The 15,420-nt window shown below is 46.5% G+C and overlaps 1 long non-coding RNA gene across 1 annotated transcript; it reads left to right on the plus strand.

The window, feature by feature from the left end:
• Nucleotides 1-6,643: 6,643 nt before the first annotated feature.
• On the plus strand, nucleotides 6,644-9,207 carry LOC129667160 (uncharacterized). The gene is made up of 3 exons (XR_008718706.1): nucleotides 6,644-6,875; nucleotides 6,954-7,225; nucleotides 8,953-9,207. It is a non-coding gene; the product is annotated as an uncharacterized LOC129667160 (long non-coding RNA).
• The last annotated feature ends 6,213 nt before the right edge of the window (nucleotides 9,208-15,420 follow it).

Raw genomic sequence — 15,420 nt, forward strand, 5'->3', positions numbered from 1 at the left:
TCAGAATTTATGATTGCAGAGCCAAAACTTTCCTAGGCCGCCTTTAAGCCCTTTTAGTAGCCACACTGATTGCCCAAAGTCTGTGTCTGACAGAGTATCTTTCTGGTTCTCCAGGAAACCTTCTGGAACGCTATTACCCTAGTACACCTCAGATTTTACCCAAAACAAAGGCCTGTGGCAGAGATTCCATTGCTTATAACCCTGCCTAAGCACCCACCAACTGAATTTGTTCTATTACTATAAAAACCTCAAAAAAATGCTGTCAGTTGGAATACAGAAATCTGGAGTAGCCCAAACCCATGTTTCTCAAGCCAAGACCACTCATTATTAGATCCAGAATAAGCTGTCTTTCCCCCCCTTTGAAGTAAGAACTGTATTGTGTGTGTGTGTCCATTCTATCTCTTGTCCATGTGAAGACAAGAGGTAGAATTGGTTAGACAGATCTGGGGACAGGAGCCCTGAAAGAGGCTCTTCCATTTTTGTCCTTAGCCAGAAGCTAAACCTGCCCTTGCTCGTGTGGCCAGGGGTGTCAACAGGAGCTCTAGTTTTTGACTCTTCTAAATAAACCTCTTCTTAGAACTGTGGGGGTGGGAGGGTGGACAGGAAACCCCCATCCAGCCAATAACCACTTCAAGTGAACAGCCAGCCCAAATGAACCTTTCCTCCTCAAATTGCTGTCGGTCAATACGGTGGTTTGAATGAAAATGGCCCCCAGAGGTTCACAAGGAACGGCACTATTAGGAGGTGTGGCCTTGTTGGAGCAGGGGTGCTCTGTTGCAGGAAGTTATTCGGGTGGGCTTTGAGGTTTCAGATGCTCAAGCCAAATCAACTGTCATTCTCTTCTGCTGCTTGCTTGATCCAGACGTAGAACTCTCAGCTACCTCTCTAGCACCAAGCCTGCCTGCATGCTGCCATGCTTCCCACCATGACTATCAGGGTTTTTGTTGCTGCAATGAAACACCATGACCAAAAAGCAAGTTGGGAAGAAAAGAGCTTATTTGGTTTGCACTTCCATATTGCTTTCCATTATTGAAGGAAGTCAGGACAGAAACTCAAAGAGGGTAGGAATCTAGAATTTAGAGGCAGGAGCTGGTGCAGAGGCCATGGAGGGGTGCTGCTTACTGGCTTGCTTCTCATGGCCTGCTCAGCCTGCTTTCTTAGAGAACCCAGGAACCAGCCAGGGGTGAACCCACCCACAATGTGCTGGGTCTTTCCCCATCAATCAATAATTGAGGAAATGTCTTATAGCTGGATCTCATGGAGGCATTTCCTCAACCGAGGCTCCTTCCTCTCTGATGACTCTAGCTTGTGTCAAAGTTGACACACAAAACCAGAGAGTAATGGACTAAGCAGCCCCAATTAACTGTTTTCCTTTATTATAAAAGTTGCCATGATTGTCAGGCAATGGTGGCACACGCCTTTAATCCCAGCACTTGGGAGACAGAGGCAGGCGGATCTCTGTGAGTTTGAGGCCAGCCTGGTCAACAGTGTGAGTTCCAGGACAACCAGGGGTTACACAGAGAACCCCTGTAGAAAAACAAAACAAAACAAAACAACAAAACAATTTTTAAAACCAGTTTTTATAGTTATGGTGTCTCTTCACAGCAATAGAAACCCTAAGACAGTCACAGTGTTTATTATAGAACCCCTAACTGAGCCACCCTAGAACCACACAAACCAAGTGTGGTGGCAAACACCTGTCATTTCCGCACTTGGGAGGAAGAGGCAGAAGGATCAGAAGTCCAGGGTGGAAATGGGTTATCGTCATGAGAATTTTGGAATTGTAAAAAACAGATCTTACAAAAACATAGGGTTATTTAAATCCCAGGAGTGGGGATATGAAGCTGCTTTGAAGCAGCTGAATATGATTTGCCTCGTGCTCTAGCAGAGGCATGGTTTTGCCAACTGCAGATAGTTTCTGTGACTGTGTGATATTTGGAATTCTGGGAACTTTTCAGAGTGTATATGAATCCTAGGACCCCAAGAAGCATAGTAGGTTATTGGTTGTTGTTGGTTGCAGTGTGTTAAGTAGTCGTGCACAGAGAAGAAAGAAGAAGAACGAGGAGGAGAAGGAGGAGGAGGAGGAGTAATTAGATATCCTGATGGCAAAGATCGAATTTGCCCCAAGGAGCTCGATGGCCCCAATCAGCAGGAAGTAGTCTGGTGATAGTGTCACCCCCCTTTCCTCTCTATCCTTTTCCTCTCCTACCTAGTGTTAGGTGGTTGAAAGGGTGGAAGAAAGAAGAATCCACAAAATAGCGAAATGCTGGTTACAGGTTATGTTTATCTTCTAATTTCACTCCTGGTACAGTGAACTTGGAGGCCATCGAGGATGGGTATCAGGGGTCTGTTGGGGACCATTAACAAAAAGCTACTTCCTTCTGGTCAAAAGAATAGAATCCGCCTCTGGTCTTGAGTAGATTTCTGACATTCTGATCTGCTCCTGAAAAATAGGACATTACCTGTTCTCTCTGTTCTGCTTCCTTAGGAGTTAATACAGTTGGGCTTGTCAGTCCTAGCCAGGAGACCACCCCTCAGGAAGGCTGGCTCACCAGAGGACATGCTAAGGAGAGGGGAGGAATAATTATCCCCGCCCAGAAAACATACCCTGGGCGGTTGCTTGCAGAGCCCCCGATTGTCCTGCATTTCAGGATTTCTTGTCTTTCTCTTCACTTTTAATATTTTTCTTTTCTTATTCTAGATACTGTCCAAAGCCTGGACTTCCTTACTCTTTCTGATGCAACACACCTCTTGTCTTTTTTTCTTACGAATGGCACAGCTTTTCCGTCTTCCTCCTACTGACAGCTGTCAAGATTACAGCTTGCCTGCCCTGTTTTTTTGTTGTTGTTTTTTTCTTTTTTCTTTTTTTCTCATAAACCTTAATAGAATTGTCCTCAAACTTCCACATAGTGGAAAGAAAAAACTGACTCTGTAATTGGACTCTGACCTCTACACAAGTGTCATGGCACTCAGACATGCACACACACATATACACACATATTCACACATGCATATACATACATACACATTGATAGATGATAGATAGATAGATAGATAGATAGATAGATGTAGATTATTGAAGGCATGACTTTGTCTTTCCCTCTTCCTGCCACTTTTCTTTTTCTCTCAAACACTGAGAAAGTCGCCCTTGAGCGCCCTCCCGAGGCCACCTTTAAACTCTTTTCTTATCGATGAGACTAAGAACTCTTAAGAGAATGCCGGATTCCCGAGTGATAGGAGAATTTGAAAGAGATTTGACTTAGTTCGCTCTTCTGATAAAAGAAAGCGGCGTGAGGGGGTCCTTTCTCGCTCCAGGTGAGCAGTAGCTCAGTGGCTGGGGTCCTGGAAAACCAAGAGCATCAAAGCTACCCCAGCCCCAAGGCTTCCAGGAACCCGAGGACTGAATTTCATGAACAGTGGGGAGGGTGTGTTTTTCTAACTGACAACTATAATGTGTAGGTTCACAGTTGGGAGCTTAAGAGAAGGGAGCAAGAGGAGCTCCCAGACAGCAAATGCAGGCTCAGGGGAAGGGTCGCTGCCAGGGCCTCTTGCCAGGGTTTAATCCTGGTCAGTTCAGTTGTGGCAGTCCTGAAATGTCTGTGTCCCTTTGCCTCCCAGTGTCTGGACTGAACTGCTGGACAACCCCCCCCCCCCGCAGCTTCCAGGGAGCTTCGCTAAGAAAGGCAGCAAAGGGGGCATCCTCCATGGTCCAGGGGGCAGAGCTGCTTGTCGCCAAACCTGAGGAGCCAGTTTCGATCCCAACATTTACATGGCGGGAAGAAAAAGCCAACTGTTGTTTCCAAACTTCCACAGGTGTGGAATTTGTACACACAAACACACAGACACACAAAGTAAAAATGAAAAAAAAAAAAAACTAGAAGAGAAAGAAAATAGTAAATAGGGGAATGGAACTATGGCTCGGCAATTAAGAATGTGTACCGAGCCGGGTGCAGTGGTGCACACCCCTGATCCCAGCACTCAGGGAGGCAGAGGCAGGTGGATCTCTGTGAGTTCCAGGCCAGCCTGGTTTAGGAGTTGAGTCCAGGACAGCCGGGGCAACACAGAGAAACTGTGTCTCAAAAACAAAAAAACATGCCCCCCCCAAAAAAAAAAAACCCAACAGCAACAACAAAAATATGTACTGCTCTTTGAAGAGGACCTTAATTCAGTTTCCAGCACCCATGTTGGGCAGCTCACAAGTGCAACTCCAGCTCCAGGGATGCCATGCCCTTTTCTGGCATCCCCAGGTGCTGCACACACACACACACACACACACACACACACACACACACACATCCCTATAATTAAGAAGAGACTATTAAGAAAGAAGAAGAAAGCAAGCAAAAAAAAAAAAAAAAAAAAAAAAGAAAGAAAATAACTCAGAATCCAAATCAGTGTTTGTCAAACGCTTCTGGCAATACTGGCCTCCAGCAAGGACAGAACTGCCGGGTAGAGTTGCTTCTAGCGGTTTCCTATAAGAAAAAAGAAAGCAGCCGCGAGTGGTAGCACTTTAATCCCATAACTGGGAAGGCAGAGGTAGGTAGATCTCTGTGAGTTTCAGGACAGCCAGGGCTACACAGAGAAACCCTGTCTGGAAAGAAAAGAGAGAGACGCACAACTGGTTCATGAAAGAAAGGAGGCGTATAAATCGTGAATTACCCTTCGAGCATGAGGTTTATTAGGACAGAGGGCCTTGCCTGAAGTCAAGTGGAAGAGCATTCGGAAGAAGAGGTACAGGGCTTCAGCAGAGATGGCTGCCCATCCATGTTCACTGCTGCTTTGTTCCCAGTAGCCAGAAAATAGAAACGGCAATTACCCTGCGATCACAGCGCGACCAGCAAAGGGAAGCTCTGTTCCTGACGGGCTGCGGTATGGCCAGGCTCTGATTCCCAGGGAGCACTGTTAGTGAGCATAAGTGCGTTAACTCTGGAAAGAATTCCTTCGCTCAACCAGGTCCTGAATCCAAACCTCTCGACAGTGCGCAGTCAATGACTACCTGGAAAGAGCAGAGTCCCAAGGCTCTGCAAGGCCTCACTCTGCTGTCCAGGTCGTAGCCCTAAGCGCATTAACTGCTTTTCTTTTTTGTTTTGTTTCGTTGTTTGAGACAAGGTATCTCTTTGTAGCCATGGCTGTCCCGGGCAAGGATGTCCTCTAACTCATGGAGATCCTCCTGCCTCTGCCTCTAGAGTGCTGGAAATGAAGGTGTGCTCTGCAGTGCTCAGCTCCTGGCAGCTTTTCCAGGAGACCTGGATTGGTTCGCTTTGTGAGTTGAGTCACAAACCCCTGTAAGCCCATTCCAGGGGATCTAATGCCCTCTTCTGGCTGCAATGGGCACTGCAAGCAGGTGGTACACACGCAGGCAAAAAAAAAAAAAAAAAAAAAAAAAAAACAACCCATAGACCTGAAAAAAAATTTTTTTTAAGGAAATGAGAAATACAACCTATTAAAAGTGATAGAACAGGGCCCTGAAAAGCAAGAGAGGCTTTTGTTTAAAACCTAGAGGGGCATTTCATTATGAGTGAGAATAAGATGGGGTGCTGACAGACAGAGAGGGAGGGGAGAGAGACAGAGAGAGGAAGGGAAAGAGACAGAGGGGAGGGAGAGAAAGCGAGGAAGAGTGAAAGGGGGGAAGGGAGAGAAACAGAGATACGCACAGAGACAGACAGAGTGTGCAGCTAGGAGAGGAACAGGGTAACCTGGGGCAGAGAAGGGCCTTTGAAGAAATCCCTGCAAAAACGGAGAGCTGGAGTTAACATGTTTTTGTGGGTCGTGGGAGGTTTCACACCTCTTGATTTAGTATTATGGGATAGCTGATGATACCAGCGATTACACGTGGCTTTTAGGCCACAATATAAACAGCTTCTTCTTCTTCTTTTTCATATAATTTATTTTTATTTTATGTTCATGGGTATTTTGCCTGTCTGTGCATGTCTGTCTGTGTGAGGGTGTCAGAAGCCCTGGAACTGGAGTTACAGACAGTCGTGAGATGCCATGTGGGTGCTGACACCATCACATAGGAATGCACACAGAAAAAGCACCAACGCACATAACATTTTTTTTTAAATAAAAAAAAATGAAAGAAAAAGGAAAGTATAACTGGCTTTCACTCTAAGGTTTAAGTAGATTTTTATCTACTTATGGTAAAGTTTGTGTGTATACTTTTCTTTTTTAAATATAATTTTTAATATAGCTTTTAATATAGTTTGTGTGGAACTCTGCTATTAAGGTGGAAGTCTGGCCTTTTCGGATACCCTCTGAGCTCTGTACAAGATGACAACTTTCCTTTCTCAGCTGGATTCCCTCTCTGCCTGACCTGGGGGAACCCAGACCCTCTGAGGAGAGTCACATAGCCCTCAGAAAAAACACAGGCCAAACACTTTTCTGAAAAGAAACCCATCTGTGAATCTGGGGGTTCCTGGAAACACCCACCCCATGTTAATAAGGTGTTAGTGACCTTTGACCACATCTGGAGTTCTTCCCCCACCTATACGATAATTAAGTATTGCTTTCCCCTCTTATGATAGGGCTGTTTTGTTACATGTAGATTAAGTATCCCTATCATCTCTAGCCCCTGGAAGCCCCTCCCACTGTCCAAGGTTTATAATGTCCCTGATTCACGAAGTAAATGCCTCTCTCACTCCACTCCTCCACCATGATCGCCTGAGACTCGTCATTTATTTAGGGAATGAAGGGCTCTCCTCCTCCCTGAAAATTCGCTGCTGAACTCCTGAGGCTTGGCATCACCGCTGGAGCCTGCCCCACTGCCCAGAATTTGGTGCTATCTGCTGGTGAGCACCCGCCAGGCCTGTGTCTCACGGGACCCGCCTTTCAGTCTGCCTGGCCTGTGTCTTGTATTTAGGCTGTGTGTCAACCAGGTATGGGCTTTCACAGGAATCCCTATCGTTAAGACAGTGGCTTAACTGAAGAGCTGTAACACTCTGGTCTCATCACAGGCTTTTGGAACTCCACTGCCGTCTGATACCGGAAAACTCATTTCCACCTCCTGAGGGGAGACCTGGAGACCGGAGAATACTCTAGCTGTTCCAGGGAGAAACAGAACCTTTGATCCTGGGAGTTCCTCTGTTCCTATCGGGAAGCAAACTGCCTGAACCGGCCTTTGAGAGAAACATGTACTTCCGTTTCCCGCCTGGGAGCCCAGCAGTGGAAAGGCAGAATGACAGCCACGTCCAAGGACAACCCAGGCTACTTGTCCCACACAGAACAAGTATGACAAATGGTCCTAGGGGCAGCAGCATAGTTTATCTATTTTGTTGTAGTCAATTTTTGAAGAGTGTCGAGCTATATATTTATGTTTATTTTTATTTGCCCTGTGATTTTCATGGTGGTGTTATCTAACCCGCCATCACAAATAATAAGACGCAGACGAGTGTTAGATTAATAATTGGGTCAGACAGATATCCCTACCTACGCTGTCTGAATCACCTCATCATCCAGCTCCCAGCCCCCATCCAGGGTCATCCTCCTTAAACATCCAGTCTTCCATCCATAATCTTATAAATGCTTGCTTTTATTCTTCATCTGGGCCTTTCCATGCCATTATTGGAGTCCTTCCTCCCAGCCCCACGTGTTTTCTTCTCCAGGCTAACCCATCCTGGCGTCTTCCTTCCTCCTCTGTCTGTCCCCGGTGATTCTCCTGTCCTCTCCAAGCCAGGAACCTTAGCTATGCCTACTCCATTCTGCCCAGGGATAGGCTGTTTAATCAACCAATCGGGGATGTCTTAGGCAGGTTTACAAAACAAGGATGGGAGTAACCAGATCTTGAGGAGCAGTGACAGGCGTCAGACCAACCCCCAACACTGTTTATATTTTTTATATATGTTTATATATGTTATATTTTTTATATATTTATATATGTTTGTGTGTGTACATCTGTGGGTGCTTGTAGAGGCCAGAAAAAGGCACCAGAGCCACTGGAACTGGAGTTACAGGCAGTTGTGAGTTGCCCGAAGTGGGCAGTGAGAGCCAAATGGCCCCTCTGCACAAGCAGTCACTCCCCTCGGCTTTACCGTGAACCATCTCTCCAGCCCATTTTAAAACGATCTCCACGTTTCATTTCCATCTTATTTATTTATTTATTTATTTATTTATTTATTTATTTATTTATTTAGAGACAGCCTCACCTAGCTTCCCCTGGCCTCCGAGACACTACTTTAGTGAGGAATGACCTTGAGCGAGCATCTAGTCCTTCTGCCCCCAAACACCCAGTGCTGAGACCATAGGACCGTACTTTACAGCTCCTGGTGCCTCCTCCACAAGATCCTAACATGTTTTCCCGTGTAGGATATAACTCAGTGGGAGAAAACTTGCCTTGCCAAGGCGTGAAGCCCTGCTATGGTCTCCAGCACTGGGGGAAAAAAAGAAGGAGGAAAGAAAACAGTGTTTTGCTATTGGGGAGGAAAGTTCTGGGTACTCCTCATTATACTTGAGAGCCTGATTGCCCTTGCTTTTTGTTTGTTTGAGACAAGGTCCCACCATGTAGCCCTGGCTGACCTCTCTATGTAGACCAGGCGGGACTTGGAGCCCAGATCTGCCAGCCTCTGGAGTGCTTGGATTTGTCTGTACCAGCCCAGGTTTGACGTTCCATACCTTTAGTCCCAGCATTCACCAGGCAGGCGGAGGCAGGCAGATCTCTGCGAGTCCCAGGCCAGCCAGGTCTGCAGAGTAAACTCCATGATAGCCGTCTATGTAGAGAGACTGGTGTAGTTTGAATGAGAATGATCCACACAGGCTCATATATTTTCATGTTTAGTCCCCAGTTGATAAACTGCTCCGTAGGATTAGGAGGTGTGGCCTTGTGGGAGGAGGTGTATCTGAGGCTCTCAGCTACTGGCCCAGAGCCATGCCTGTCTGCTTCCCACCACGACGGTGACGGACAAAACCCTGTGGGACCATAAGCAAGCTCCTAACTAAATGTTTTGTTTTTTTTTAAAGGGTCACTGTGGTCATGGTGTCTCTTCACAACAACAGAACAGTAACTGAGAAAGAGACTCTGTTTTAAAAAAAACAAAATAAACAAAGTCTGTACCACCCAATCCAGTTACACACCCTGATTGTTAAAACTTACATTCTAATAACATAATAACATTTCCAGATGATAGTAGCATTTAAAGTTTTATTGTAAAAACAATATGACATTAAATAAAAACATTGGAAAAACATCATTCATAATCTCACCACCTTAACAAATATTTTCATTTCTGTGTATTTCTTTGTAGCTCTCTTCCACACACCTAATACATATATATCCACGCAGGCAACAGTCAGCTATTCCTTCTGGCATTGGAATGTTTGAGACATTCTTTAAACTCATTTGACAACAGGAGCTGTCCTTTTGAATATTTACATAGGTATAAACTTAAGGTCTTAAAATTTTTAAACACTAAAGAACGAGGGTGTCTTGCAGTCCTGCAAGGAAAACACCCAGAACCCACCACAGAATGAGATGGAAAATAAGTGAATGACAGGAGTATTTTTCCAGAATGTATTTTGTCCCACTTGTCATAGGTCCATTTGTCAGTTCTCGAGAACCACAAGAAACTTCATTTGAAGTATGGCTTTGACCTGTGTTGCCCATAGCCAAGCTTCCCATGTTGAAGGCCGAGCACAACTGTACCGCAGGAGAAAGCATACAGACAGCTGCAGACCGGGAGCCTCTCTTTTGCATCTGTGGAGAGTAAGTCTGTAACCAGGGTGTACGCTTCCATTCCGGTGTGTGCGAAGAAAATTAAGAATATTGTTTAAAATTGCAAGTTGATAGTGGAGTCATTTGAAGGTGCCTTTCCCTGCTGGGTTATTAATGTTGCCTGTCATCTTTAACTTTTTTAACTTACTCACAAACATTGTGGTTAGAACCTGTTGATACAACAGGTAGATGGAAAACCTTTGAGTTCATCATAGATCCACCATCACACCTAGAAACAACCTCTGCTACATGGTTCCCCAAGGTTAGGAAGCCAGCGTAGCACCCCCCCCCAAACTTAATGACAAATCACAAGGGGCTTGTCTTTATAATTTCCCAGAATCCCTTGAGGTGGCCTGAATGCTGCACAAATCAGACCGCAAATAAGATTTAGTTATGTTATTTTGTGTGCACGCCTGTGTGAGTTGGTGTGCGGTATCCTTATTGGCCAGAGGAGGGCAACAGATACCCTGGAACTGGAGTGACAGATGGAGTGAGTGGCCCTGTTTTGGGTGCTAGGGACTGAATCCTGGTCCTCTGCAAAAGCAGTAAGTATTCAACCTGTGAAACATCTTTCCAGCCCCTAAAGATAAATACTCAAACTCAGACCTGAGAGTCTGGATTTAAATTCCTTGTGTGTTTACACACTGCACATAGATAGCACACACACCTTAACTTCTGGTTTCGTTTGCACCGCTGGGAATTGAATCCAGGGCCTTGACGGCTACGGGTCAAGCCCGCTACTGCTGAGCCACACCCCAAACGCCACGCTGGCTTTTTAAAGTCTGTCCTCTAACGATATGTGGGCTGAAATCACCCTAAGCTTAATTAATTTTGATTTTTCAAAAAGTAAACACTTGTTATATTTTGCAACATCTATGATTTATTTTGTGTGCATGGAGAGGGGCCACACACATGTCACAGTGCACGTGTGAAGGTCAGAGGACAACCTTTCAGAGCCTGCTCTCTTCTTCCACCATGTGGAAGGGTGAACTCAGCCTGTCAGGCTTGGCAGGGAGCACCCTTAGCCTTGTTAGCCTAACTTTTAAAACTATTTTTTAATATGCTATATTGTTAGCCAGGCATGTTGGCGCACGCCTTTAATCCCAGCACTCTGGGAGGCAGAGGCAGGGGGATCACTGTGAGTTCCAGGCCAGCCTGGTCTACAAAGCGAGTCGAGGACAGCGAAGGCTGTGCAGAGACACCCCGTCTTGAAAAAACAAAACAAACAAAAATATCGTCTTCAATTACGTGTATGCATCTGTGCACCCGAGTGCAAGTGCCCACAGAGGCCGGAAGTGTCTGATCCACCAGGAGCTGGAGTTACGGTGGGTGCTGAGAATCGAACCTGTGACCTCAGGAAGAACAGTATGTGCTCCTTACCTCTGAGCCATCCATCACAGTGAACGCTAAGGAGGAAGGGAGCAACTTAAAAATAAACCAATGTGTAGGGAGGGGGAAATGCATGCGGCATTACCAGGGACCCCATGCTAATTAAACATCTCCTCAGCCAAAACTGCTTTCCAGTTGCTCGGCAACACACAACCTTTCTGCCCTGTAAACTGTGGGGCAAAGTTGAAGCTGGGTCTTTAACACCACCCTAAATATTTCCCCCTGTGGCGTTTTAAAGCACATATTTTTATAATACATTAAAAAAAAAATCATCCAGCTGGTTGTGGCTGCCCACACCAGTAGCATATTCTGAAGAGGCCGAGGCAGGAGGCTCAGCACTTCGAGGCCAGTCTAGGCTACACATTCAAAGCAGGGCATGGTGGCACATGCCTTTAATCCTAGCTCTCTGGAGGCAGAGGCAGGAGGATCTCTATGGGTTCAAGGGCAGCCTGGTCTGCATGATAAAGTCTAGAACAGCCAGGACTACATCCTGTCTTAGAAAAATAATTATCTGCAATTCTTCCTGCAACCTGACTACTGTAATCACTAGCAGTTCACAACTGGCTCAGACCCTTCCCTTGATAGGTGCCCCGACATCCCAAGTGTCTGTCTTTTTAATATTAATAAAGTTTGGAGGGTTAGAAGGATTGAGTTTGATGCTTCAGGCATGCTAAGCAAGTGCTCTGACATCAGGCGACAACCTCAGCCCTCTCTTCAGTCTTTGAGAAAGAGTCAGACTAAGTTGCCCAGGTTAGCCCTGAACTCATACTGCAGCCCAGGCTAAATCTTGAACTTGTGACCTTCCTGCTTCATTCTTAAGTAGCAGGCCTGCACAAAACCCAGCTTAGCTCATGCATTTTGAATTTTTTTTTTTCCTATCAGCCGTATCAAGTAGAAGACCATACCAAATGTCTCTGGAAAACGATTCACTTCAATAGCAAAGTATGAACAGAACCAGGATTCCGTCAGCAAGCCAGTTCACGAATTACGCGTAGAAACGAGAGTGGACACATTAGTTAGAAAACAGCCAGTTACACAAGGCAAGAAGAGGCTCTGCCCGTGTTCGGGAGCAGTTGCCTCAGACACCGTCAAAATACCAAAGAAGTAACCTCCTATGGAGCGTTTTCAAAGTCAGTGAGCTTCTTGGGTTCATGGTAGTGTTTCATCTGGCCTTTTCTCTTTGCGACGTTTTATCACCAATTGCAGTGATCCAAGAACCATCCCAAAAAAGGTGGGCATCTTCTGACCCAGCTAATTAAGCAGCCAAAGGATGGCCAAGCGGGGGGAGTGACAAGGTCCCGACCCCCAAGGGGTTGCACAGCTGTATCCGACATACTACATCTTTACATTATGATTCAAAACAGCAGCAAAGTTACAGTTCTGAAGCAGTAAGGAAATCATTTTACGGTGGTGGTGGTGGGGATCACCACAGCATGAGAAACTGCATTAAAGGGTCCCAGCATCAGGAAGGTTGAGAACCTGTCTTAATGGATTGCTCCAGTGCCCAATGGCTTGTGTCGTCAATATATGCTACAGAACACTTTTAAGAAAGTTATATTTGTGTGTATGTGTGCACATGCACCACACATGTGAAGATGCCACGGAGGCCAGAAGAGGGCGCCAGACCCCCACTGAAGCAGAAGTAAGGCGGTTATGTGAATCATAACCGCCGAGCCACCTGAAAACTGCTGATAAGAACAGAGAGAGAGAGCTACAGCCTCAGAAACAGCAGGCTGGCTTCGCCAGTTGTTCTCAGAGGCATTTCCTAACGCTATGTCACCGAATGCCTCCAGACTTCTCTTGCTTGAGAGAGGAGTCAGTAGGGAAGGTGACAAAAGAGCCCATGTTGTGGTTTGCGTGAGAGGCAGAAGTTTAAACGTTTCCACGTCACCTCTAAAGACATCCTGGGAAAGCAGGAGCAAACAGGTTTAAATCGGGATCTAACCAGAGCCCAGAGGAGGCAGGGCCTCTTATTCATAGTTATTATAAAGGTCTTGTTAGCTACAAGACCTGTGGGTTTTTAAAAGCACAATCAAAGACACCTGCAAACAGATTCCACATTTCCCTTTTTGAGGCGCCGGAATGTGTAGGAAGGGAGAACGAATGGGAGCAACACCTAAAACCAGGAGACAACACTCCTGCCCCTATTCACTGGTGACCGTTAGCCTCGCAAAGGAGGGGGCTAGCCTGGCACAGAACTGCCATTTCCCTACACCTGGTCCTCTTTCTCACTTAAAAAGCATCGTCGTCGTCGTTGTCGTCGTCATCATCATCATTATTTTGTGTTTATAGAGTTTGCCTGCATGTGTGTCTATGCAGCCTGCCCCTGCATGCAGTTACTCTAGAGGCTAAAATACGGTGTCGGATTGCCTGGGACTGAGATGACAGGGGTTGCTAGCCACCCTGCGGTGCTGAGGATCGAACCCAGGTCCTCTGGAAAAGCAGCCATTGCTCTTAACCACTGAGCCATCATTCCAGCCCCTTCCTTGTCACTTTCAGAGTTTTTTTTTAATACCATTTCCAGCCAAGCAAATCTTTGATTTCATTCCAAATCACCTTTTGAAAGTTAAAGGCATCTGCTTTCTCAGCCCCACGTCAAGAATACAATTAAAACAAGACAAAACAACAACAAAACGATTTAGTTTTAGTTATGTGTATGTGTGGAGACTGTGAGGACAAGTGCTTGAGGAGGCCAGAAGAGGGCGCCAGACCTCTCCTAGAGCTGGCATTAGGGGCAGCTGTGAGCTGCTGGGGGTGGGTGCTGGGAACAGAATTTGAATGCCCTGCAAGAACGATACATATTTTTTCTTTTCTTGGTGTTTTGAGACAGGGTCTCTCTATGAGGCTCTGGCTGCCCTGGATCTCAGTCTGTAGACCAGGCTGACCTCCAACTGAGCGATCCACCTGCCTCTCTGCCTCCAGGTGCTAGGACTAAAGGTGTGCACCACTGTGCCCAGCTACAATACATACCTCTAACTGTTGAGCCATCTCTCTGGCCCCCCAGAATATAGGTTTTAGAAGAGAGATGAGGATTCATATCTAGTAGCCTACATGCACGTGTAAAAAGTTCTCTAAGCTTGACTCATTTGGCATATATGAGCTTGTGGCCCAGTTTCCTTCATACAAAAACAAGTGAACAGACAAACAAACCGACAAACAAAAGCAACCTAGCTTTGGTACTAATATGCTAGTCATTCTTTCAGAGAGAAGGGGGGGAGTGTGTGTGTGTGTGTGTGTGTGTGTGTGTGTGTGTGTGTGTTTAGAGCTCCTTAAATTCCAAATGAAAGCCGTTACATTTTGAACTCAGCCTCGGCCGACAGGCTCACAGCTTCTGAGCACTGGAGATGCCAGCATTGTCCTTTCCTGTAGCGTGGGGTCAGACAGTCCGGCAGCGCTCTAAAAAACCTAGCGCTCCCATTGGCTGGCGAGTAAATTCCAGGGATAGATAGGATTAAGAGCTTCAAAGAGGATTCCCCGGGCCTCCCTCGAAGGAGGGTCAAACACTGTGGTCTAATTCTGGGATAAGATAAACCCCAGGGAAGGAGAACGTGCCTGCTTACATAGCGCTGCGGCCCTCCGCAAAGCGGCAGCATCCGGTTCGCCGCCCCCCCCCCCCCCCCCCCCCCCCCCCCCCACACACACAAGGCAAGCGTGCAGTGGCTCCAACTCCAGCCACCACATCGACCTGGAACGACCTTCTTGGGTTGGTTGCCTAAATGGGGTCAACAGCGCAGACCCTCCCGTAGCTGCTGCTCCCGATGACTAACGGGCGATCTCTGCCAAGTGCACTAGTGTACCACAGCGAAAGCACTTTGCGTGAGCCCCCATCAGCACACCCATCCCAAAGCTCAGACCCCAAAGGATTAAGGTAATAAAACCCATTTACATTTCACCGCGATTCGTTTCTTGTCTAGGGAATAAAAACGACCCCTTTACTGTGCTCGATGAAGGTCTACACCTTTCCCAAACTGTCCTGTCTAAAGCGGAGTGGGAGCTACCGACGAGGGTGAGGTCACCAAACTGGGGACGTACGTGTTTACCCAATCTGGGGTCACCGTGGACCGATTTCTATTAATAGGAGCTAAAGCTCCTGCAGACCGCCCCGCGCGGTTAACTCCTCTCGGGCCAGGGAGTTAAAAACAAAACAAAACAAAACAAAAAACAAAACAAAAAAACAAAACAAAACATGTCTTGCCCAGGCAGAGGTGCGCCCCGAAAGGATCGTGTTCGTACGCACACACCCGGATTCACTACCTCTCTCAACAGGCTAGACCTCACGGGCATGCCCTGGAAGGAGAAGGGACAGCAGATGGCCCCTTGGAGGTCTG

The sequence above is a fragment of the Psammomys obesus genome, unplaced genomic scaffold, assembly GCF_907164565.1.
Source record: "Psammomys obesus unplaced genomic scaffold, mPsaObe1.curated_primary_1811, whole genome shotgun sequence".
Taxonomy (NCBI): Eukaryota; Metazoa; Chordata; class Mammalia; order Rodentia; family Muridae; genus Psammomys; species Psammomys obesus.